At 46.6% G+C, this 26,167-nt stretch overlaps 1 protein-coding gene across 2 annotated transcripts in view; it reads right to left on the bottom strand.

Moving 5' to 3' along the window:
• LOC147881085 (uncharacterized) overlaps positions 1–26,167 on the bottom strand; it is a 69,567-nt gene that overhangs the window by 19,153 nt on the left and 24,247 nt on the right. The window lies entirely within an intron of this gene.

Genomic DNA, 26,167 nt, shown 5'->3' with positions numbered 1-26,167 from the left:
CAGCCTCAGTAGCGAGTCTTGTACCGCTACAAGATCCATCTACAGTGCCATCCTTGCATGCAGGACGTGCTGATAAAAAGAAATCTGATTTTATAAAATCAGAAAAGAAAGAGTCCCCTAAGGCTGAAAAGAAAGGGTTTCAGCCTCAGAAGCCGAGGGGTACTCAGTTCTCAAAGACCTATAAAGGCAAATCTACTTTTACCCCTGAACAGATAGCGGAATTCCGTAGAGATGGGAAATGCTTCAGGTGCGGTAAAGAGGGGCATGTGGCTGCCCAATGCCCAGAAAAGCCTTCATCATCGAAGGGAAAAGAGGCAGAGAAGCCACGAGGACCGCAAAAGCCAATGGCGGGGGGTATTCCTGATATACTGGGTCATGCTTTGAACCCAGAAGAACGAGAATTGCTGCTATCATGGGGCAAAGTTAGAGACCAGCAAGCGCTAATTTTATTTGATCCAGGGGCTACTGATAATTTCATATCAGAGGATCTAGCCCTGAGGCTGGGAATAAAGACGGAAGAATTAGGTAGGGCTTTGGATGCCGATCAAATGTTTTGTGGAAACCCTGTGCCAGTTACTCCCTTGATAGGGAAACTCCGTCTACATGTTCAAAGTTATGTGGATCAGGAAGACTTCTTTATTTCTCCACTGAAACATTATGATGTAGTTTTGGGGATGCCTTGGTTTCACCGCAAGGCAGTGAAGTTGACTCTTCCTGAAAGAGTGCTGGAATTTGTACATAGGGGGAAAAATCAGCGTGTAATTGCCAGGAATAAAGGGGACACTATCCCCATTGTATCTGATGTTTCATGCAGTAAAGCAATAAAGTCTGCAATTTCTGCGTACATGGTTTTTGTAAAAGAAAAAGAGACTGATATGCATGCTGAAATGAATGATGCAGACAAAGATAAGTTTCAGTTTTTAGTAAACTTTAAAGATTGCTTTTCTGATGTTCTGCCAGGGGAGTTACCCCCAGAGAGACCAGAAGATCATCAGATAGAGTTAATGCCTGGTAGTGAGCCACCAAACAGACCCCCTTATAGAGTCAGTGCGACTCAGAGAGAGGAGATTATGGCTCAGGTACAGGACTTGCTGTCCAAAGGCTTGATTCAACCCAGCTCGTCTCCTTTTTGTTCCCCTGTACTGTTAGTACAGAAGAAAGATGGTTCATTCCGTATGTGTGTTGATTATCGCGCACTGAACAAAATGACCATCAAGAATAGATTCCCTATTCCGCGTATTGATGATGTCTTGGATCAGTTAAATGGAGCTTCAGTTTTCAGCAGGATAGACTTGAAGAGTGGCTACCACCAAGTGAGGATACAGCCTCAGGATGTGCATAAGACAGCATTCCGCACAACATTCGGGTTGTATGAATACTTAGTGATGCCTTTTGGATTGACAAATGCTCCGGCCACATTTAACAGAATGATGGATCGTATCTTCCGGAAGTACAGGCATTTTACCGGTACCTTCTTTGATGATATCTTAGTTTTCTCTAAGACAGAGGAAGACCACAGAGAACATCTTGCTATAGTGTTTCAAGAGCTAAGAAATCATCAGCTCTATGCAAACAGCAAGAAAAGTGAGTTCTTCTTGGAAGAAATCCACTATCTGGGGCATATAATATCCAAGAACGGGATACAAATGGATCCAGCGAAGATCCGTGCCATTCAAGAATGGCCAGAGCTGAAAACTGTGCATGAAGTTCGAAGCTTTTTAGGCTTGTGTTCTTACTACAGAAGGTTTATCAGACATTTTGCTGATATCGCAGCTCCATTACATGACCTCACTAAGAAAAATGCAGCCTTCACATGGGGATTATCACAGAAGAAAGCATTCAATACACTCAAGGAAAAGTTGACTACAGAGCCTATTCTGGTAGTTCCGGATCTGTATCAGTCTTTTGATGTGGATTGTGATGCTTGTGGAGAATGTGTTGGGGCTGCATTGCATCAGAATGGTCATGTAGTAGCCTATGAAAGCAGACGACTTCGGGATGCGGAAAGATATTTAGGAATCTATGAGAAAGAGTTATTGGCTGTAATTCATGCCATCCATACATGGAAACATTATCTTTTGGGTGCAGATTTTACTGTCAAAACAGATCACCAAAGTCTGAAATACTTTTTGACTCAGACCAAGCTTTCAGAGAAGCATATGAAATGGGCAAACATGCTGTCAATGTATCATTTTCAGATTGTCCATACTCCAGGAATTCGGAACAGAGTGGCAGATGCCTTGTCCCGAAGACCCCAGGTCAATAATGTAACTATTGCTTATCATCAGGACCTGGAAGGCATGAGGGAACAATATGTTCATGATTCTGATTTTGGTGAAATTTTACAGCAGATGCAAGAAGGGCAATCCACCAGTCACTATTCCCTGAAAGATGGGTATTTAATGAAAGATGATTGCCTATGCATCACCCAGGAGATGAGAAAAAAGATTTTGGGGGAATGCCATGCACCTCCCTATGCTGGACACAGAGGAATTACAGCAACAACTCTAGCACTAGAGAGGTATTTCTTTTGGCCAGGAATGCGGAAAGATATACATCAGTTTGTTACTGAATGCCTTACGTGTCAGAAAATGAAGTATGATAGACAGAAGGCACTTGGCCTACTTATGCCTCTTCCCGTGCCTCAGGCACCATGGGAAAATATTACAATGGACTTTATTTTTGATTTGCCAAGATCAAAGTCAGGGAATGACGGGATTTGGACTATCATAGACAGATTCAGCAAGCAAGCTCATTTCCTTCCGGTTCGCAAAACCATAAAGGCAGATCATATGGCTAAGTTATTTATGGCACAGATCTTTAAACATCATGGTATGCCTAAGTCCATTGTTAGTGATCGAGATCCCAGAATGACCAGTCTATTCTGGAGAGCTTTATTTGATAACATGGGGACGAATCTGAATTTTTCTTCTTCTTTCCATCCCCAGACAGATGGTCAAAGTGAAGTAGCAAATTCTACCATTTTGGATATGCTGAAATGCTACGTGCGTGACCAAAGTTCAGATTGGGAAAAGTACCTACCGTTAGTAGAGTTTGCTTACAATAATACAGTACATAGCTCTACAGGGAAAGCCCCTTTTGAAGTCATATATGGGAAGGTGATTTTGCCACCTATATTGAGGACTAAAGATGAAATATTTGCAGCTGATCAGTTTGTGAGAGACCTCCAGACAGCTTACAGCCAAGTCCGGACAGCAATCGAAAGGTCTCAAGAGAAACATGAAAGGGCTGCAGATAAACATAGGAGACAGTTGGATCTCAAGGAAGGGGACTGGGTACTTTTAAAGTTTGAAAAAGCTAGGCTCCGCAAGTTTAAAGGCAAACAGAAAGTGTATGCAAAGTTATCTCCCAGATACTATGGCCCTTTCAGGGTTACAGAAAGAATAAATGAGGTTGCATACAGATTAGCATTGCCAGAGCATTGGAGGATTCACAATGCATTCCATGTGAGTCTTCTAAAGAAATTTCAAGGACCAGAGCCTACAGAACCAGTATCAGAGGATCCACCAGAAGTGGATGAGCTGGAGGAAGTCCTTCAGCCAGAGCAAATTGTGTACCATACTGTACGTAAAGGCCCTCAGGGTAAGGAATTTTACAGGTATCTTGTAAAATTCAAGAATTATACGGCATTAGATGCCAAGTGGATGGACGAAAACATGTTATCCGATCATCCACAGCTTTTGGATGTTTACAAGGAAGCTTTTCAGTTGAGGTCAACTGAATAGAAGCCGAGGGGATGTCACCACAATGTAAATATCCTAAGTCAAAGTACAGTTGACCATTTATTTGATCTTAATTAAAGAATGTTATATGTGTTAATTACGGTCAAAGAGTCATTTTAATGGTCAAAGGATTGACTACGGTCAAAGATACTTGACTCCAGTCAAGTAAACCTGACTACGGTCAGAGAATGTTGACTTTGGTCAACAAGATTTGGCCTGCGCCAAGAGGGTTAACCCCGGTTAACCAAGATGTGCCAACCTCGGTTGGAGAGACTTGGCTATAATTAAAGCGCCTTGACCTTTGGTCGAAGCTCTTTAATTATAATCAAGAGTGTTGACCTCGGTCAACCAGAGAAAATATATATATTTATTTATTTATATATATATTTGTTTAGATGTGCACATGTGTTCAGTGGGGACGCCCATCGTGACTAGGATTAGTCCACAGTGTGTTATTTGCATGCAAAGCGCTAACAATTAATGGGTACCATGGTGGTGCGCTTTAATTAATTGTTGCAGGTACTAGGAAGGATTATTTTTCCTAAGCGAAATGGGAGCCTGACAAGCACCTAGGAAGCGGTTCGTGTGACCGAGAGCCTTGAAGACTCCAAAATGGCCCTAAGTGGCTTGTAATAAGAGTTAGTCTAGATTTTAGACAAGTGGCATGTTGCCAAATTGAATGGGGCTTGAAGCTCTTGTAAGTCAGGAAATTCTTTTCAGGTTTTAGGAGAGACTTACGTGACAGCTTATGCTGAACTTCTGTAACAGAATTTCTGAAAAGTAATAAAGACCTTCGGGGGGGTCCAGCCCGACAATTTGTCCTGGGCCCTAGTGTTTGTTCAGAGAGAGGGAGTGAGGGAGAGCCTTTGGAGCATGTAATTCCGTCGATGGCGTGAAGATATTGCTGTTTATTTCCCACTCTCAGTTTTCGGTTTTAGAAGGCTAATCAAAAGGTAGTCCAAAATCTCTTCATTCAACCTACAACTACTTGTGAAGTCTAAACATTTTCATTTTAGTCTCTCCCCAACGAGCATCTAAATCTAAATCTAGTTAATAGGGCAACGCACCATTTAAGATAGAAAGAATTATCACAATACCAGCAGGCCGCAACTTGGACGAAAACTTCACAAGGTGAAATTTGCATGTCCACTAATACCACATGGCCTACATCTTTAAGCACCATGTGCGCTAATTTGCATCTTTAAGCACCATGGAATGCCAAATTCCATTGTCAATGACCAGGATTCCAGAATGATCAGTCTATTCTAGAGAGCTTTATTTGACAATATGGGAACGAGTCTCAATTTTTCCTCTTCTTTTCATCCCCAGACAAATGGTTTAAGTGCGGTAGCAAATTTAATTGTCTTAGATCTTTTGAAATGCTACGTGGCTGATTAGAAATCAGACTGGGAAAAGACCTTATGTAGCGGAGTTTGCATATAATAATACAGTTCATAGCTCCATAGCAAAAGCCCCATTTGAGATCATATATGAAAAGGTGATTCTGCCATCCATCCTAAGAACCAAAGATTAGATATTTGCATCTGATCAGTATGTCAGGGATCACCAGGCAACATTTAGCCAAGTGTGGACAGCAATAGAGAGATCTCTAGAAAAACAAAAGAAAGCTGCACATAAGCATAGAAGACAACTAGACCTCAAGCGAGGGGATTTGGTGCTTTTAAAGTTTGAGAAAGCGAGGCTCCACAAGCTTAAGGGCAAGAGAAAGTGTATGCCAAGCTGTCTACCAGGTATTATTTCCCCTTCCGTGTCATAGATGAAATCAATGAGCTAGCTTACAGATTAGAGTTGCCAAAGCATTGGAAGATTCACAATGCATTTCACGCGAGTCTTCTAAAGAACTATCAAGGGCGGGAGCCTACAGAGCCCACATTCGAACGTACTAGAACAAGACCCTTTGCACTCACCTTGAAGACGTACTAGAACGAGCCCATTTGCACTCACCCCGAAATATAACCTCATTGGGTCCCAGCTACTCCACTACACATTTTACGTCTTTAGGAATATCTTCTTGGACACCCATGAACTAAGCCTTTGGCTTGTATTTGTACGACTCACTCCTCAATCTTTAGCATCCAACCACTATTATGGGAGGTATGCCTCAAATAGCCTTGCTTCTCCATGCAGCCTTCCTTTTCCAAGATAAGCCTTGCTTCGGCCCCTAGCTTAAGCAAATGAAACATGATGACACTTGCCACTGCTGCACAGGTGGATTTCAAGAGACATCCAGCATTGCCATTAAAGTTGTCAAGTGGCACAACAAATGTACGGACACCCTCACGATGCACGATTGCTTATCCAGGGACCCTAGGCTGCTGACCTGGGGATGGTCGCTTGGCTCTCAAAGATGAAGCAGCCTTTCAAGTTTCCAGTTTTTCAGGCATGGGAGGCTCCCTGGATTATCTTACACCTCAGTGATCCAGCCTAGGATCACTCAAGCAACCCTAACACACAATACAGAGCCTCTTCAGAGGATGGCATTTGGTAGAGCATTGCCAATTGGTAGGTGGCCAGCAGGCTTTACCCGTGGCCATCAAGGTACAAGTGCTACACTTTGCTTAGTCACTTTGCACTCTATGACGGATAGAGGTATCCATTAGTCATTTGCTCACACAAAGTGGCTCCTTATAACTTCTCAAGGACTCTGATGACAGAACCTTGTGAAGCAGCCTACGAGAACTGGTCCTCATAGTGCCCTGTACTTCTTCTTCATGAAAAAGATGAAAAAGATGAAAAAGTACCCCTAACCTACTTATTACATTACATTGGTCACTGCTAGAATATAATAATAATTCTAACACCCCCCTGCAATGCCAATGTCATGCACAAGGAAATGATCAATCACCAAACGGAGATAAGTTCAGGGCACTGGGAAATGCCTCAAACTTTTCACGTGGAAGTGCTTTGGTGAAAATGTCTGCAACATTGTCATGTGTTGACACATAGATCATACTGATCTCTCCTGCATGCAACTTCTCTCTGACATAGTGATAGTGAACCTCAATGTGCTTCGTGCGAGCATGAAACACAGGATTCTTTGCCACTCCTATAGCACTCTGACTATCAGTGAGAATCGGAGAAGGACCCTCCAATGAAAGATGAAGGTCAGCAAACAAACGATGCAGCCAAACACATTCAACTATCGTTGTGAAAGCTGCCCTGTACTCAGCTTCACATGAGGAGGTAGCCACTATAGATTGTTTCTTGCTCAACCAAGAAATGCAAGCATGTCCTAGAAAGAAACAATTCCCACTGGTGGACTCCCTAGTATCATAGTCTCCAGCCCAATCTGAGTCACTGTGTAAGCATGCATCTGCAAGTCACCCCCCCTGGAAAACATCAAGCCAAAAGACTTTGTACCTTGCAAGTAACGGAAGATGTGTTTTACAGCCTGTCAATGCATAATCTTTGGGCTGTGCATATACCTGCTCACCTAAGAAACTAAAAACTGAATATCACGTCTTGTATTGCAGAGATAAATAAGGCATCCAACAGCCTGGCTATAGAGTGTGACATCAATTGATTCACTCGCATCATGCATTGTAAGCTTCAGCCCCAACTCCATGGGAGTGAACATAGGCTTGCAATCATGCATGTTGAATCTGTCCAAGAGCTTTTGAACATACTTGGACTGAGACATAACAATGCCACGTTTCTCTTGAATAAACTGGATCCCCAAAAAGAAATGTAACAAGCCCAAGTCTGACATATCAAAAGTAGCTTTCAATTGGACTTTGAAATCTGCAATTACTTCCTCATTTGATCCGGTGAGCAGCATGTCATCTACATAAAGAATGATGACCAAAATATCCCCCCCATCCTTCTTGATGTAGAGGGTGCTCTCAGTTGGACTATTGTGCAACCCCTTGCTAGTTAGAAAGGCATCCATTTTGGCATACCATGCACGTGGGGCTTATTTCAGCCCATACAAAGCTTTATTCAGCTTGCATACCTGATGTGCATTTCCTGAAATTTCAAAGCCCGGAGGTTGTTTGACATAAACCTCTTCCAACAAGTCTCCATTAAGGAAAGCTGTTTTAATGTCCAACTGATGAACATTCCATTCAAAATTTGCAACCATTGCTATAACTGACCTGATGGTGGTCATTCTCGATGTAGGAGCAAAAGTCTCCTCATAATCTATGCCCTTTTTCTGAGCATATCCTTTTGCAACCAGCCTTGCCTTGTACCGATCAATGGACCCATCTGGCTTTCTTTTGACTTTGAAAACCCAACGTGTATCTATGGCATTCTTACCCGGTGGCAAATCCACGACATCCCAAGTCTGATTTTTATGAATGGAGTGCAATTCATCGTGCATGGCATTCATCCAATGCACATTATCCTTTGCTTCTTCAAATGTCTCAGGCTCCTCCTCATCAAGAAGAGTACCTGCATAAGCTGATTCAACTGAAAGAGCCAAATGTGAAAGAGCCCCCCCCATGTGCCTTATTGCACTACGAGTTCTGCCAGGCAATGGAGCTTCAAGCTTACTCTCCCTGAGAGTCTAAAGCAACCAATGCGGGACTGTTTTGGCTGCGTGTATCTCTTGAATTTCTTGCCTGACAACTTCATCCACACCTTGAGGTTGTACTAATTCAGCTGGGGACTGAATCTGTACATGTGGATCTCGCAGAGGTTGCTGTAAATTCTGAGTTTCAGCGGGGGAACCAAATGCTATAGGAAGCATCCCCTCAAACACATCATCTGAAGAGGCTGGAATCTGAAATTCAGCATGTGTATGTGCAGAATTTTCAGAGAATATAACATCTCTACTAACAAAAATCTTGCGTGTAGCAGGATTGTAGAGACGATAGCCTTTGCTTTGTGAACTATATCCCACAAAAATGCATTTGAGTGCCTTATCTGACAACTTGTGTCTGAACTCCACAAGCACGTGGGCATATGCAACACAACCAAAAACTCTGAAATGGTCCACTGAAGGCTTTCTCCCATGCCATGCCTCATAGGGAGTGATTGTCTTCAAAGCCTTTGTAGGAGCCCGATTTAAAATATAGTTGGCACACATGAGGCCTTCCAGCCAAAACCTGTGAGGCAACTTCTTACTTGTGAGCATGCATCTGTCCATTTCCATGGCGGTGTGATTCTTCCGCTCAGCTTTGCCATTCTGTTGAGGTGTAAGCCTCACTGTAAGCTGATGCATGATGCCTTTTTCTTTCAAAAATGTCTCATGAACCTTTTTCTTTCAAAAATGTCTCAAATTCATGGGACATATACTCCCCCCTCGATTTGTTCGAAGTGTCTGCACCTTGAGTCCTGTCTCATTCTCAACCATAGCCACAAAGTGTTTGAAATGCATAAACACTTCTGATTTTGCCTTGAGACCATAGACCCAAGTGTAGTTGGTAAAGTCATCTATGAATGTAACAAAATAAAGATAACCCCCAAAAGCAGGTGTCCTCCTGGGACTGCAGACATCACTGTGAATAAGCTGTAATTTTCGTGTAGCTTTCACTGCACCATCCTTTTTGAAGGGAAGTCTATGCATTTTGCCAAGAATGCAGCCTTCACATGCATGAGGAGGAGGCGTCTCCAAGGGACGCAATGCATCAACCATATCATGCCTCTGAAGTGTCATTAAGCTGCCATAGTTCATGTGCCCATACCTAGCATGCCATAACTCCGCATTCTGCATCGCAGCAGTGGGAGTGCTAACCGATAATGCAAGATGGGATCTTTTTTCATATAGATTAAGCTGAAAAAGACCCCGATACAAAGTCATCATCTTTAGTGCCTGTAATATCAAAACTACCCACTGAAAAATATGAAGTGCAAGACAGGAAGGCATAGTGCTCTTCAACCAAGTTGGCTGCAACATCTTCTCCATCATGAGAATGTGAAACTGATGCATCTGACACAGCCATACCGGAATCCCTTTTTGACACATCCCAGCACTCCTGAAACCCCTGATCTGCAAAATAACCACACACAACATCAGAACTGAGCAGGCTGCTCACCACCCAACCGTGACATCTACGGGATGTGATCCCGAATCAGAAGATGTCCCCCCGAGCCACGAGCTGAGCTACTGGCACGAACTCCCAATCAGATCCCAACCAGCCTGGTGTCCCATACCACCAGGTGGCGCTGTGAAGCCCTGGATCTGCCACTGGGCCTTGGGCTACGCTAAGATGCAGGCGCGCGTCCGCGACACAATCCAGGATCAGACCTAACACCTGGGAACGAGACTTGCTCCCAACTGCTCACTGAGAACTGAACCCCCTGGGCCTCTTTTATAGACTCGGGCCCCGGCGCCAAAAATAGCGAAGACCTATAAATAGTTCGTACCCTTGCCACTCAACCCGAGAATCAAGCCTGCCTAGCTCTAAGCCTCCCCAGGCTAACCTGAGCTAGTTCTGTGTACCTAGTACACGTCAGATACCGATCCGCGCACATGACATACTCCCCCTCCTCTAAGAACTCACTCCTGAGTTCGCTAAGAAATCGGGAAATGTTCTTTGGAGGTTTTGTAATGTCTCCCATGTTGCATCCTCCTCAACACGATCCTTCCACTTAATCTTGTATTCCGTGATAGTACGATTTCGAATCTGTCTTTCACGAAATTCAAGAATAGATTCAGGTTCGTGAGGAATAAAAGTTAAATCTGTAACTTCTATAATCTCATGAGGAGAAACAATTTGATCATCTGCACCCAATACTTCTTTCAGTCTACTGACATGAAAGACTGGATGTACTTTAACATCAGGAGGCAATTCTAGTCGATATGCAACTGGTCCAATTCTTTTAATGACCTTGAATGGGCCACAGTATCTGGGGGATAATTTCGGAACCAAACCAGTACTTAGGCTCTTGGATTCCTTAGGAATTCTCAAATATACCATCGTTCCTTCAGAGAACTCTCTAGGTGAACGATGTCTATTAGCATAAAATCTGTCCCGATCTTGGGCACTTCTAATAGACTCCTTGGCAAACTGCAACATTTCCTGCATGTCTTGCAAGAAGTTCTTAGCAGCATCATTTTGAATCCCTTTTAATCCAACCATAACTGGTGACTTAGGTTGAAACCCGTACATAAGCATAAAAGGACTATAACCTGTACTAGAATGCTTTGCACTGTTGTAAGCAAATTCAATCATGGGTAGATAATCTTCCCATGAAGACTGTCTCTTAGATACATATGCCCGAAGCATGTCTTCAACCAACTGGTTGACCTTCTCTGTACTGCCATCGGATTGTGCATGATCCGAGGAACTCATACTTAGAGTAGTTTCCAACTTCTCAAATACAAGTGTCCAAAAGTTACTTGTAAACTTTGAGTCCCTGTCACTGACTATGTCAGATGGCAAACCATACAGCTTGAACAAGTGGTCCACAAACTCGTGAGCCAACTGAACAGCTGAAATAGTTGTTCTTGTAGGTAAGAATCTAGCCATTTTTGTCAAACGGTCAACTATGACCCAAATAGAGTCATGACCCTTGCGCGTTCGAGGCAAACCAGTAATAAAATCCATGGAAATACTTTCCCATTTATTACCTGGAATCTGTAAAGGCTGTAATAAGCCCGCGCTCCTAAGGCGTTCAGCCTTAGTAACCTGACAAACTCGGCAACCTACCACATAGTTCTCTACAAATGCACGCATCTTAGGCCAATAAAAGGTATGCTTCATAAGAGACAGAGTCCTATGTATACCTGGATGTCCCGCACTAGGAGCATCATGACACTCCCAGAGAATCTTGGATTTGAGGTCCAGAACATCAGGTACACAAATCTTTTCATTCCGGAACAGCAAGCCGTTCCTAATCATCCACTGACCTCCCGCCGCCTGTATCCTAGGTGGCACAATCCCTGAGTCCTGGTCAACCATGGAGCTCCCATCCTGGACTCTCTGCCAATAAGAACTGAAATGACTATCAGTTGCGTATAGCCCTCTCAAGGATTGAAATAGGTCTGAGGATATTTTCGTAAATGACAAAGCATTTACAAACTTAACTCGACTTAAGGCATCCGCCACACTATTCAACGAACCCTTACGATAACGTATTTCGAAATCAAAATCCTGCATTAACTCTGCCCATCTGGCTTTCCTTCCTCTCAATTCAGATCCATCACACACATACTTGATTGACTGGTGATCAGTCAATACAAGGAACTTTGAACCATACAAGTAGTGTCTCCAAACCTTGAGAGCATACACTACCGCATAAAGTTCCTTCTCCAGTGTGGGCCAACGATACTGAGTGTCGTCTAGCTTCTTACTCTCAAAAGCTACAGGTCTGCCCTCTTGGAATAGAGCTGCCCCAATTGCATAATCACTCGCATCGGCCTCTAAAACATAAGGCCGGGTAGGATCGGGTAATGCAAGAACGGGTGCTTCCTTGATAGATAACTTCAAGGTTTCAAAAGCCTTGTTCATTGCATCATTCCAAGGGATCGGTTGAGTAGACCTGCGTCCACGACCTTTCAATATGTTGGTCAAGGGTACCGTGATTTGTGAATAATCACGGACTGACTTCCGAAGAAATACCGTAAATCCTAGGAAAGAACGAAGTTGTTTCACAGTCTGAGGGATAGGCCATTCTAAAACCTTCTGGATACGATCCAGATCAATGCTAATACCTTCAGAAGAAATCTTGTGTCCTAAGTAAATGATCTCCTTCATAAAGAAGTCACATTTACTCATCTTGGCATAAAGCTTATGCTGTCTTAGAACAAATAAGACAACCCGGAGGTGTCCTATATGATCCTCAAGCGTTTTACTATATACCAAGATATCATCTAAGAACACGACAACAAATTTACCCAGATAATCCCTGAACAAATCGTTCATCATCTGCTCAAAAGTACCAGGAGCATGATAACCCGTACGCAAATCAATCTTAGTGAAATACTTCGCTCCGGCCAAACGGTCTATCAAATCATCAGAACGAGGTAAAGGATAGCGATTCTTAATTGTAACTTTATTAAGTCGTTTATAATCTATACACATCCTCCAGGAAGAATCCTTCTTCTTTCTCAAGAGTACAGGTGCACCCCAAGGAGATTTACTTGGGCGGATATAGCCCATATTCAGGTAATCCTGAAGTTGGATAGCTAACTCATCCTCCTCTACCTGGCTCATCCTATACGGTGGTACACTGATAGGTTGAGCCCCTGGGACTAAGTCTATGCGATGATCTACTGCCCTTTCTGGAGGTAACCCTTCCGGCAGTTGAGCTGGAAATACGTCCTTAAAATTATTTAACAATGTTCTCAATTCTCGGTGTTCAAACATACTTAATTCATTTTTGTTAATTACCGAAACAATAAATGAAGAAAGTGGAATCAAAACACACTGATAGACATCATAATGAGAAGTGTTCAATATATTCCGAAGCTGCATCGCAGATACAATAGGCCCCTGAGAAGGTATTATCTTATCACACTGAATACAAAATTGGGTGCCTTTGTCTTCAAAAGAAAGAGTATGCTCCGTCCATCCGATCTGGATATTGTGGGTTTTAAACCACTCTATCCCGATCAGCAAGTCTACATGCTCTAAATGCATAACGTAACATGTGAGAGCTCCCGTGTAGGCTTGAATCCGGATGGGAAGCGCTTCAACCTTGCGATCCCAAAACTGCTTCCCGGCTGGAAGCTGCACCTCGTAGGTGTGGTCGCTAGGTACTGTGGACAGCCCCATCTTCTGCACAAATTTGTAATTAACAAAATTGTGAGAGCTGCCCGGATCAAAGAGAATGTGAACCCGTTGGTCCCTAACTTCTCCATAAACTCGGAAAAGATCATGGGAACCAAACAACGAAGTATTAAAGGTACAATTACAAGAAAGGGGGCAGGTAATGACATTTACTGAAATACCTGTCATCGTAACCTGGTTGGCTCCCTTGGCTGCGGTACGCGGACCTGCCTGGAGCTTCGGTCCTAGCACCAATTTCTGGTTCTTCCGCTTAGGACACTCATTCTTCGTGTGGCCCCGCTCCTCGCAATAAAAACACCGGCCCTCTTTCTTGAGCCTGAGAGTGCGAAGGAATCGGGCCTTACCATTCTTCGTAGGAGTTAAGCTTTTCCTGGAGGCGTTGTCCGTAGACTTCGTCTCCCCAATACCAGTCGCATGCTGAAAGAACTTGCGTTTGTTCTTTCCGCTGGTCTCGGTAACTGTGGTTGCCTTGGTTCCGGCCATGGTATCATCATATATGCGCGCATATGTCATGGCCTCCTGCAATGTTGTGCACTTGTTATTCTTAATCTGTAACTTATAGGAGTCTGGCAAACCATCCACGAAAAAACCTAACAAGGTTACAGGATCCATTTTGGTGGCCCTGGTTTGCAGATCCCTAAATCTCTGAAGATACACTTCAAAAGTTAAATTCAACTTTGACATATCGAGGGCTTTGAGCTTGCCGACGATATCATAGTCATCTTCCTTCTTCAGGAACTCCTTCCTGAAGATACCCTCAAATTCTGTCCAAGTGTCAGGCTTAGGCTGGAGTTCTTTCCACCAAAGCAAGGCTTTACCTGACATAAACCCTGCTGCTAGCTGAATCTTTTTCTCGTCTGGATAGGGGTGAAATTGGAAGTGAACTTGCCACTTGTGCAGCCAAGTGTCAACCACCTCCTTTGTTCTTGATTTCTGGTCACCTGGAAAGGGATCCGGAGTGATATTCGGGCCTAGCACGGAGGCCATGGCATCCACATGCGTGAGTGCCTGAACCGTGCTAGCCAGAAGAGTCAAGGTAGCTTGTATCCCTTGGAGTTGCTGTGTCAACCCCGATTGATTAGCGTTGACCTGCTCAAATTTACCATCTAGAGCAGTCGTGAACTCACTGAAGGCTTTCTTAGTGATCAGGTCGTCATAGAGACCCTGATCATCCTCTCCCACTGGAGTGTAATCTAATTCCTGCTCTCCCATAGTGAACTCGGGATTCGGAGCATCAGACATGGCTGAATACTAACTCGATAATAGGCTGAGAGAAATAAATAACTGAAACGGAGCACGGAGGGAGATGGAGTAGAAGAAAACCGTCCCAGATAAATCTGACAGAAAGGATGCTGAAATCTGGAAGACCACGAGCCCTGGTGCCTCCCCGAATCTGCAACCAGATGCGCAGTCAACGATAGAGGCTGTACGGACTGCTGACGTGGCCTGTACGGCTGCTGACGCAGTCCGTACGGTGGCTGTAGGTGCAGGCGCAGCTGCTGTACGGAGCAGCTGCAGGTACCGAAGTTGACGGTACAGTCCGTACAGACTGTACGGCTGTAGCTGCAGCTGTACGGGCTGGTACGGGAGCCTTGGGAGCAGCGCTGGGCTGACGCAGGCAGGGGCTGCAGCAGAGGAGCTGATCGAAACTGGGCGCTGCTGAAGGGCGAGGCGGGCTGGTACAAATCTCGAGGTGGATTCTCGAAACTTGGGCTGCTGGTGTGTTGTCTAGCACCCAGCCCCCCATCTATATAGGGTGCAGGGCGGCCTAATTTGGAAGCTAGGCTTCCAAAGAAGGCTGAGCCCCTCCAGCTTTGGAGGGGTGCTTTTGCGAAAAAAAGCACCTGAGCCCCTCCAACTTTGGAGGGGTGCTTTTTTCGCAAAAAAGCACCTTCTTCCTGCCCTTCTTCCTGCGCAGGCTGCACGCAGCCCTAGGCGCAGGCTGTTCGCAGCCTGTTGCGCAGGCTGTGGTCAGCCTGTTGCACAGGCTGTCCTGCCCCTACAGCCTCGCCTAACTGCGTCCTTTCTACTCCCCGCATACTCTACTCCCAGGCTGTCAATTTCCTGCCCTACTCTCCTTCCTTTCTGCTCTCCTTCTCCTCCCTCAGACTTCTCTCTGTAGCCTTCAGAATTTTCGATTCAATTTCACTCCTCTTCTTCCTCCTTTTCCAGATATTTCCTCACCCCTTCTACCCCAGGTAGACAGCAAAAACGCAGCAGGAAATCTCGAATTTTAGGGCATACCTGGAAGAGAAATCCGTCAAATTTCACGTATCAGAAGTTCCTACCTCAGGAGTTGGCTCTGATACCAACTGACACATCCCAGCACTCCTGAAACCCCTGATCTGCAAAATAACCACACACAACATCAGAACTGAGCAGGCTGCTCACCACCCAACCGTGACATCTACGGGATGTGATCCCGAATCAGAAGATGTCCCCCCGAGCCACGAGCTGAGCTACTGGCACGAACTCCCAATCAGATCCCAACCAGCCTGGTGTCCCATACCACCAGGTGGCGCTGTGAAGCCCTGGATCTGCCACTGGGCCTTGGGCTACGCTAAGATGCAGGCGCGCGTCCGCGACACAATCCAGGATCAGACCTAGCACTTGGGAACGAGACTTGCTCCCAACTGCTCACTGAGAACTGAACCCCCTAGGCCTCTTTTATAGACTCGGGCCCCGGCGCCAAAAATAGCGAAGACCTATAAATAGTTCGTACCCTTGCCACTCAACCCGAGAATCAAGCCTGCCTAGCTCTAAGCCTCCCCAGGCTAACCTGAGCTAGTTCTGTGTACCTAGTACACGTCAGATACCGATCCGCGCACATGACACTTTTCTTCTCTTTGGCTATGCGCTTCTTGCACTCTCCAATATAATGACCTGGCTTCTTGCAATAATGACAGATCCCCTTCTTTTTCTGCTTATTTGTATCACCCTTTGCCTTATAAGAAGGCTATCCAGAATCAGCTTTATGCTGATGTGTGGGCTTGAATTTGGAGAGCATAGCATGCTCGCCAGCCCGGGTTGCCATATTTCTGCGAGTTTGTTCCTCCTGCAACAGAAGTCCTACCAACTCGTGAAAGGAGAGAGGATTGTTGCCCCCCCTCAATGACAAATTCAGCGAGGTGTGAAAACCGAGATAGGACTCAGGAAGAGAGTTCCGAGTGGTGGTGATCATCTCTGAATCCAGAATGACTTCATCAATATTCAACAATTGTTCCCTGAGGTCCTGAAGCTTTGTGAGGTGAGAATTCATGGAATCTCCCTCCTCCATATGTGTATGGGAAAGTTCTCGCTTCAGAAAGGAAACCCTGGCATCATTTCTTGCTGCAAACATACTCTCTAGTATCTCCCAAGCTGCCATAGATGTCTTGCATAACCGAATATGAGGTATAATGAACCTCTTGACACAAAGAAAAATTACTGAAAGAGCTTGTGCATCTCTAGAGTCCCATCTTTTCTGCTCTGCTGTGGGAGCTCCTGGAGCAACTGCTCCAACCACCTGGGCTGCATTTGTACCTCTACCCCTGCCTCCAGCTCTTGGAGTGACAGGTGTAGTTGCTGTATCTGGTCTTGCTTCATCTCCATTGGCATAATCCCAAAGATGTCTGCCAACCAAGATATTGCAAACCATGAAACTCCACAAGGAGTAGTTGGTGCCATCCAACTTATCCTCCTGTGTGAGAACCCCTAACACCTCATTTGAGTTGTTCTGAGCCATTTTCACCAAATAATCTCAAAAAATACAGCAGACTGACCAAGTGAAATCCCTTCCTGGGATATAAAATGCACAAGTAAAATTTGCAAAGAAAAATATGCCCACACTGACAAATACTGTCACAGCCTGTCAAAGGCTAAGAATGCACTTCAATTATCCTGCAAATGCTCTCCAATGTCTACAATGTCACTCAAAATGAGTCCAAAATTACCTGCAATAGTCCCAAAATGCTTGTACACTGCCAAATTGCATCAAAATGCAAAAAGCCCCAATTTCTTCAGGGAAATTGCATCCAAAAGAGGGCAAATTGCCTGAAAGCCCCAAAAATGCAAGCAATTGCTGTGTAAAGCAAAAAGCCCCAAATTTTCGCAATAAATTGCAACTCAAAAAGGGGCAAATTGACTGAAAGCCCCAATTCACAATTTATCTGCAAAAGGAGTAAATTCTATTGCCAATGTGTCCAAATGAAAATTCCCAAGTGTTCAAATGTGACTCAAATTGAGTCCAAAAAACTTGCAAAGCTCCCAAATTGCTCTTCTTTGCAATGTCTGCCCAAAAAATGCACAAGAGCACTCCAAAAAATACAATGTGCCTGCAAAGATCTCAAAAGCCCCAATTTCTCTGCAAAGAGAAGAACATATTAAGCTAAAACCTGCAAAGTAATCCTGCAAGAAAATCCTGCAAGGAAAACCTGCACAAATTGCGGACGCTAACGAAAGGTACAAGGGCTTGCAAAATGTACGAAAATCCGTACTGTGTACATATTTGCAGCAACAGTACGGATGGTGCAGTCGACTGTACCGATGCCTGACGCAGCTTGTACGGACAAAATGGTAACCTGTACGGACGACTGAGGACTGTTGATGCACAACTATATGGACGACTGACAGTCCGTACGATTGTACGATGGATATGTATGGCGCAGATACCTGTACGAAGCAAGTGGTACGGCGCCCTGCAGATTTGTACGGCATAGACTTATACGGCGCTGAAGCTGATGCAGATTGTACAGACGATGTAGCGGAAGGCTGTACGGTCCAGGAGCGCAGGTTGTACGGCAGAGTGTACGACACCTAGAGGCTGGTGCGCAAGTTGAGCTACGTGAGCTTGGGAGCTGAAGTAGAAGATGTGGGAGCTAGTCCACAAAGCAGGAGCTCAGGATCTAAGAGCACTCTCACACACGGACAATGGCAGAAGTCCGGGGAGAGAAGCAGATGCTCTGATACCAAATGTCAAAAAGAGGAGAGTGAGAGAGCAAGAGAGCTCAACGTAACGTTGCAATAGATGAAGTGACTGAATACAAGAAGAGGGAAAGGTTTTGTCTAAGTGACAAAACCTTATCCTTCACTAACCGTAGTTAGTGAACTAACTGTGGCTAGGGGGACAAACCTCTAAAGAGGGAAAAGTGCCCCTAACCTACTTATTACATTACATTGGTCACTGCTAGAATATAATGATAATTCTAATAGGGGAAGGGCTGCCTTTATAGGCTACCCTGCACCCCTCCCTAGGCTGCCATTTATGGGGCCAAGGGACCAGCCAACCAGCCCCAAAAGCCCTATAAATAGGGGGCCTCCAGGCCCTCTTTCCTCATTCAGTTCCCTCACACCTCCAGCCTCCTGCAGCTCCTCCTCAGCCCCCTCTGAACAGCTTCACACTCACCCCCAGTGGCCCTCTGACCAGCCTCAGCCTTTGGCATCATTTCAGCCCTCTGGGAAGGTGTCCACGCAGCGCATCAGACGGGGAGTCAGGACAGCGAACGGAGTAAGGTTTGAGGTCTGTTTCAGCAGCTCTTTTCAATTCTCTCTTACAGTTTTACACAGCTCATTCTCAGCTCTTTATTTCAGTCATCTCTCAGCTCTCTTATAGGATCTATCACTCCTAGCTTTCACTCTCTCACTCACCCAGTAACCCTGCATTCCAGTGGACAGCACAAGCCTCTCCCTTGCCTTGCAGAAGCGTCCTACATCGTCAATGTGGACAGCATCAAGGTCTCGATATTGGTCAGCGTTGCCTCTCATGTATTTGGCTCTGCTCTACGTGTGCACAGTGAGCTCTTCAGAAGCATGTTCCGTGCTCTCTCGAAGTGTGTTCTTTGTATTTGTCAGTTCTCCAAGTATAAAGCAAATTCTCCCCTGATTGGGGGAGGGGGCCCTCAATGGGTACAGGGACCCAATCAGTTTTCGACTCTACTCTCTCTCTCTCTCTACCCTCATCTCCTTTCTCTCTCTCTCTATGGTGTACAACGCTAATTCCTCGCTAAAGGTTTAAAGAAGGTATTGTTGTGAATTACACGATCAGATTACCGTTGCATGTTACATTGGTATCAGAGCTTCGGTCTGTATCCAGCTTGACTACCACGAGTGTATGTTTGTGTTGAGATCCGGAAAGGACACACAATCAAGCGCCATGGAAGGGTTAGTAAAAGGATTCACCCTTCAAGACTTTGAAGAGGAGAAAGACTACCAACAAGATCCGCTTCCGCCAAGTGCTCAAGACATGATGGCAAACCTTCTAGAGCAGAATCAGATCCTCCTACAGCAACTCGAAGAACATTCATCCCAGCGGGAAGAGAGCAGAAGACAACTGGACCAGAAAAAACAACATTTGGAGGAAAAAGAAGTCGAAAAGCCGCTAGAAGAAAGATGAACCACAGATTTTGAAAAACTGCTCTTGTTGATGCGTGAGGAATGCAAAAATGAGGAGACACTGCGACACGCAGAGCTCGCCCAGGCAGAGAGGCAACAAAAGCTAGACCGAGAGGCAATGCTTCTCCAACACCAACAGATGTTAGCTGCTATGAAGGCAAGTTTGAGCACAACAGCAGTCACCGCTACAACTTTGTCATCGACAAAGGTAACACCACTCACTCGGTCCACTCCAAATTTTGTTAAGTATGATGGTAAGTGTGACCATTCAGCAATTTTGCAATTTATTCATCAATTTGTAGCTCATTTTCTGTTAGCACGGATTCCAGATGAGCAAGACAAAGTCCACCTCGCAACCCCTCATCTTACCGGTGAGGCGGTGACCTCGTGGCAACATTCGGCTAGTAAGCATACTAACCCAACAACATTTAAGACGAATTTCGTTTGGGCAATGTTTGTGACCGACCTCAAAGCCCGTTTTCTCCCACCCCAATATAGGCGTAACCTGCAGGATGAGTTTTCTCGTCTCTCCCAGAATGGTTTGCCTGTGTTGACATACAGTAATAAGATCATCATGCTGGCACAACAGTTGGAGAGCGCCAAGATGAAGCAATTCATACGAGAATTGGACACCAACATCTGTTATACCATTCGAAACTTTGACCCGCCGGATTACGTTTCGGGCGCTGACTCTTGCAAAGAATCAGGAGATGATGCTGAATGGGGGAAAGCCCAAGAAGGTCTAGAAAGATTCCAAAGCCCCACAGCAGTCAAACAACACAACGGGTAAGAATCATCAGAAGGCCAACCAGTTCCAAAAGAAAGACGGCCAAGTTTCTGGTCAAAAGGAGTCCAAGCCCAAGATGACTCCGAATGAGAAGGCTAAAGCGAACATTACGGGAGGCTATCTACATCCTGACGAGCAAAAGCGGTACCACCAAGAACATCGTTGCTTTCATTGCCACCACATCGGTGGGCATGGCAAGAAGGATTGTCCGAAGTGGTTGCGAAAGCGCCTACTTCCTCCGTCGCCAATGTATTGGCGCTTCCAGTCCCGCCTCCATCCTTAGCTACGAATGTTGTCTTCCCTGCTTTGAATGGCGTTTCCACGACAATCTTTCAAGGTAAGGAGGAGGGTGATTTCTCATATCAAAAGAAGACGCTCATTCGAGCGTACGGCTCAACTAACGGGCATCAGTTTATTGTCATGTTCGATATAGGGAGTTCAGAAGATGCCATCTCCCCTCAGCTTGCCAAGACAGTGCCTTGGTGCCTCACGAGCTTGCAGTGGACGAGTTCACGCCCGGCTTGCGCATACACATCACGCATAAGGCCATCCATTTCACTTTTTCACTTCAGAAGGCCATGTTTACGCAGGATTTTATTTCGACTCCTTTGATGGAGTGCGACATGATCCTTGGGATTCATTGGTTCCATGAGCATGTACTGAAGCCTGATTGGCGGCTGGACACCTTCACTATTGTAGAAGATTTACATGAGCCCGCCGTGATACGTGGCGATCAAAGCATACCAAGGATTCTGTTAATCTCGCATATTCAAGCAAGTCATACCGCCCGCAAGGGTGCCATGTGTGCACTTGTCTTCGTACAGTGCCAAATCACTGCAGTTCAAGCCGCTCCTCCGATGGGACAAGCAATGGTGGATCTACTCCAAGAGTTCCAAGACATCGTGCTCCCGGATGATCTCCTACCCCAGCTTCCAATTGTCTCAATTACTGCACGTAGGGTTTATTAGACCTTCTTCTTCGCCTTTTGTTGCACCCATTCTATTTGAAGCAAAGAAGGATAAGTCCGCACGACTTTGTGTTGACTACAGAGCACTCAACGCAAAGAAAAGTGAATTTGGCTTGCTGAAAATTCAGTATTCGGGCTACATCATTAGTGCTCAAGGGATTCGATTGGACCCACAGAACATTCAAAGATTCAAGCTATCACAAGTTGGGCTGTCCCCACAACGGCTCAGGAGATCCGATCCTTTGTGGGTTTGGGTCAAGCATAGAGCTCACAGATGGATGGTTTCTTGACACACGCAGACCCTCTTACAGATTTACTCAAGGGGGTAAAGACATGCAGATAAAAAGTTCAAGTCACAAGCAAATCTTTGAAAGCCTTCCATGACTTGCAACGGCCGGCCACGACAGCACCAATTATGAAGATAGTCTCTTGGGATGATCCATTTCTGGTAATCACAGACCCTAACAATGTCACCATCGGGGCAGTTTTACAGCAAGAAGATAGGTCCGTAGCATATTACAACAAAAAGCTTAACAATGGCGAAAAGAACTATTCAGTTTAAAGAAAAGGAGGCTCCTTCACATGGCTGCTCCCGCTGCCCCCCTCCCGCCATCTCCTCCTTCCTGCAGCCCCTTCCACCTCCTCCGCCTCGCTCCCCCTCGCCGCCTCCTCCCTCGTCCTCCTCTGCTACCTCTCCGCCCCCCCTTCCCGTCTCCCCTCGCCTACCCTCCCCGCCTCTCCCGCCTCATCTCCCCGCGCTGCCCCCCCCGCCTCCACTCTCCACTTCCCCACTCCCCCTCCTCCTCCCCTCCCCGTTGCTCCTCCTGCCTCCCCCGCTGCCCCTTCCCACCTCCTTCCGCCGCCTCTACCACCTCCCCCCTCCGCCCCCACCTCCTCCCCCCTCCACCTCCTCCTCTCCCCCCACCCACCCCCCCCGCCGACTTCCTTCTCCTGCCTCCTCTTGGCCTCTTGCCCTCACCTTCTCTCCCTCCTCGCCTTCTTGTTCCCCCCCCCCCCTCCTTCTCCGCCTACCGTCCTCCTTGCCTTCCTCTTTTCTCTTCCGTCCTTACCCCCCCTCACTCCGCCTCATCTCCGCCTCCCCTTCTAATTTTTTCTCCCCTCCTTGCAACGGGAGCATTTGCGCTTGTTAAGGTGAAAGAAAACCTTGGTGGTGACCCTTGGTCTGGCCAGAGGGGCTCTATGGCAGCACCCTCGAATCCCACGGCTGTTAAGATTCTTCTTTCCCAGCTGACAAGCAACAAGTACATTAGGCAGTTCAGTCCCTCCAAGACAAGGCACTTGTGGGCAAAATTGTGGACCTCACACCTACAAGGAGATAGGTGCAAGAATGGATCCAGGCGAGCTTGGCATGAGAAGGAGACCACATCCAAGAGGTCACCATCTATGGACAAGGTGTTTTCCTCATCCAGCTGTTCCCCCGACACTGCCTCCACACTTGTAGAGCAGAGCCCCATCCTCCTCGGCCCACATCTTGTTTATCTCTTTCCTTGGTATCATGGATTCACAGTGGAGGACATGGATACGACACACCATGTTCCACGTTTCCCGGTTACACTTCACTTCCCAGGGCTCCCCAAGGAGTATCAAGCTATCCTCGCTCAGAGTTGATCCTTCTCGAGACCCTTGAAGGGGGCACACTTCGCCAAAGGGTGATTTCTAGGTTACCAGGTCAGTGTCTTCGGTGCAGACAGATAGGTACCTCGCCAGAGATTGCCCCTATGGCCTCCCTCGTGCGCCTCCCCCCCCCCCCCGGCAGAGTAGATAGAGTCGATAGGCCCCAACCCAACGGCCTCTCAGGCAGGAACAACAAGAGTCTCAAACCCCTTGCGTTAAGGGGACTAGACCCAAGTTAAAAAGAAAAAGAAAACAAGCAAGCAAGCCCGCAAGTGTCGCAGGCAAAGGGCCAATCGCAGAGAGAGGGATAGGATTGACCGAGAGGCAACAACAGGAGCCACCTCCTCCAGCGACAGGGGCCACCGCCCATCCAGACGGTCCTCCAGATTCAGAGGTTCAACCTCCGAATCCACCCTTGCAACAGCAGTGAGCCCCAAGGAGCTCCAGATGCGGCGATGGCAAAAGCCGTAGATGCTAGCCTGATGGGGGCCGCGAAGGAGCCAATCCAGAGCCCCAACGAGCCTGATCAGCAGGGGGGCCCTGTGGTCCTTGTCCCTCCTCCTCCCCCTCCCCCCCCAGACCCTTCCCCCTCTTCCTCCTCACTTCCCCCTCCCTCTCCAGGGTTCCCCCTGCCCCCTCCCCCCCCCCTCAACCCCCCCTCCTATAGTCACCCTCACCACCCGCCCCCCTCCCTCTATCCTGTGTCCCTATCGCTCCCTCTCCTACTGCCCCCCTCTCCACTTCAGCAGCAGATTCTTCCGCTTTGACACCCCTACCAGCTAGCATGGGAACGATGACGCCCCCTTCTACTTCCTCATCGCAATAGCAGGTCCGTTCAGGGAGGGATCCTGAGGGACGAGGCTCGTCTTCCCAGTCAGCGGCTCCCAACCTCCAGCCTGGGTGTCCCTTACCGTGGGACTTCTGGAGGTTAGGACCTTGGAACTATCTAGAGATTCCGGATTCTTATCCTCTACCATTGGAGGTAACGCTCATGGTCCTTCAGCCCCGAAAGGGGAGTTTGATCAGTGCACTGGGATCTCCAACACACCCCATTTGGAGATTTCCGTTTGTCTCCACAGAGTTGGAGACATAGTCCCCAGAGGTGTTCGATGCTATTTTGAGGAATCAGATTATACTCGTGATGGATGAGTGGATGGGGCCACATGAACTAGATTTTTTGTATGCCCATGGTGCGGAGGTGAACTTTCAATTGAGCTTCACGTTCGAGGAGCCGATGTGTGGTTTGGCGACAAGAGTTATCAGATTGCCGCTGGAGGCAAAGGTGGAGCAGGCATACTTCTGGCCCCTCCAGAAGTGTGCGGAGTTGTTTGGGGTGGAAGCCTCCTTCATGATGAAGTCGGCACGAAAAATCGGTATTGAGCCGGTATCACTCCTCACTCGGATGGTGTCTCCATCTCTTGAAGCCCACAAAACCACCGAATCAATGGCAAAGATTACGAAGTCCATGAAAAGCCGCATCGCCAAAGCTCAAAGCTCAAGCATCGTATACGCACCAGGCTAACAAATCCAAACGAGATGTCCAGTATAGAGAGGGACAATGGGTGTATTTACGCATTATCAAGCAAAGATTGAAGCAGGTGGGCAAGCGATGCCCTAAGCTATCCTTCAGGCCCTATTATTCAAAAGATCAACGATGTCTGAATGAAGTTACGCCTTCAAGACAGTTGGACTATGCACAATGTGTTTCATGAAGCTTGGTTGAAGCCATATTTTGGATGACCTCTTTTAGACATTTCCGACGAGCAACAACCTAAAGTTCTTGATGAAGCCGAAGTTTTGCAGCTAGAACATATCCTTCTTCATAAATTCAAGCATGGGTCAGGATGCAAGATCCGGAAGTTTTACACCAAGTTCCGTGATCGGGGTACCTATGAAGCAGTGTGATTGGACGAAGATTTTTTCCAAGAGTTTTCCCAGATATTTGCGGAATACTTACAAGCAATGGACCTACTGCTGCCAAGTTGAGGAGGGAATGTCACATGCACCCCTACACTTGGGTGCAAAGTGACACAATGGCTACATCGACAAGTGCGTAATAGTTTCCTAATAGGAGCTTTTGCCGTATGTTGTGACCCCTTTGTGAGCCCTTGTCTAGGGACAATCAGGCACAAGCTACGTTAAGTCAGTCTCTCAACCTTAGGTCAAGTCAGAAGATCAGTCCTTGTTCACTAGTACCCACTAGAGTTTCCGTCTTAGGTTTAGGGATAGGTTTAGGTCCAACCTAGGATAGGAGCCCTTCTGGGCCCCCTGAGGGCTGGAACAAGTGAAGAGAATGGCAAGGGAAGGGCTGCCTTTATAGGCTACCCTGCACCCCTCCCTAGGCTGCCATTTATGGGGCCTAGGGCTGCCTTTATGGGGCCAAGGGACCAGCCAACCAGCCCCAAAAGCCCTATAAATAGGGGGCCTCCAGGCCCTCTTTCCTCATTCAGTACCCTCACACCTTCAGCCTCCTACAGCTCCTCCTCAGCCCCCTCTGAACAGCTTGACACTCACCCCCAATGGCCCTCTGACCAGCCTCAGCCTTTGGCATCATTTCAGCCCTCTGGGAAGGTGTTCACACAGCACATCAGACGGTGAGTCAGGAGAGCGAACGGAGTAAGGTTTCGCGTCTGTTTCAGCAGCTCTTTTCAGTTATCTCTTACAGTTTTACACAGCTCATTCTCACCTCTTTAGTTCAGTCATCTCTCAGCTCTCTTATAGGATCTATCACTCCTAGCTTTTACTCTCTCACTCACGCAGTAACCTTGCATTCCGCTGGACAGCACAAGCCTCTCCCTTGCCTTGCAAAAGCGTCCTACATCGTCAGTGTGGACAGCATCAAGGTCTCAATATTGGTCGGCGTTGCCTCTCACGTCTTTGGGTCTACTCTATGTGTGCATAGTGAGCTCTTCAGAAGCGTATTTTGTGCTCTCTCGAAGAGTGTTCTTTGTATTTCTCAGTTCTCCAA

The sequence above is a fragment of the Dipteris shenzhenensis genome, chromosome 31 (genome assembly GCF_047967505.1).
Source record: "Dipteris shenzhenensis isolate YYH24624 ecotype China chromosome 31, Dip_SZ_1.0, whole genome shotgun sequence".
NCBI classification, from domain to species: Eukaryota; Viridiplantae; Streptophyta; class Polypodiopsida; order Gleicheniales; family Dipteridaceae; genus Dipteris; species Dipteris shenzhenensis.
Note: the sequence above shows the minus strand (reverse complement) of the source record. Positions and strands in the feature narration are given on the sequence as shown.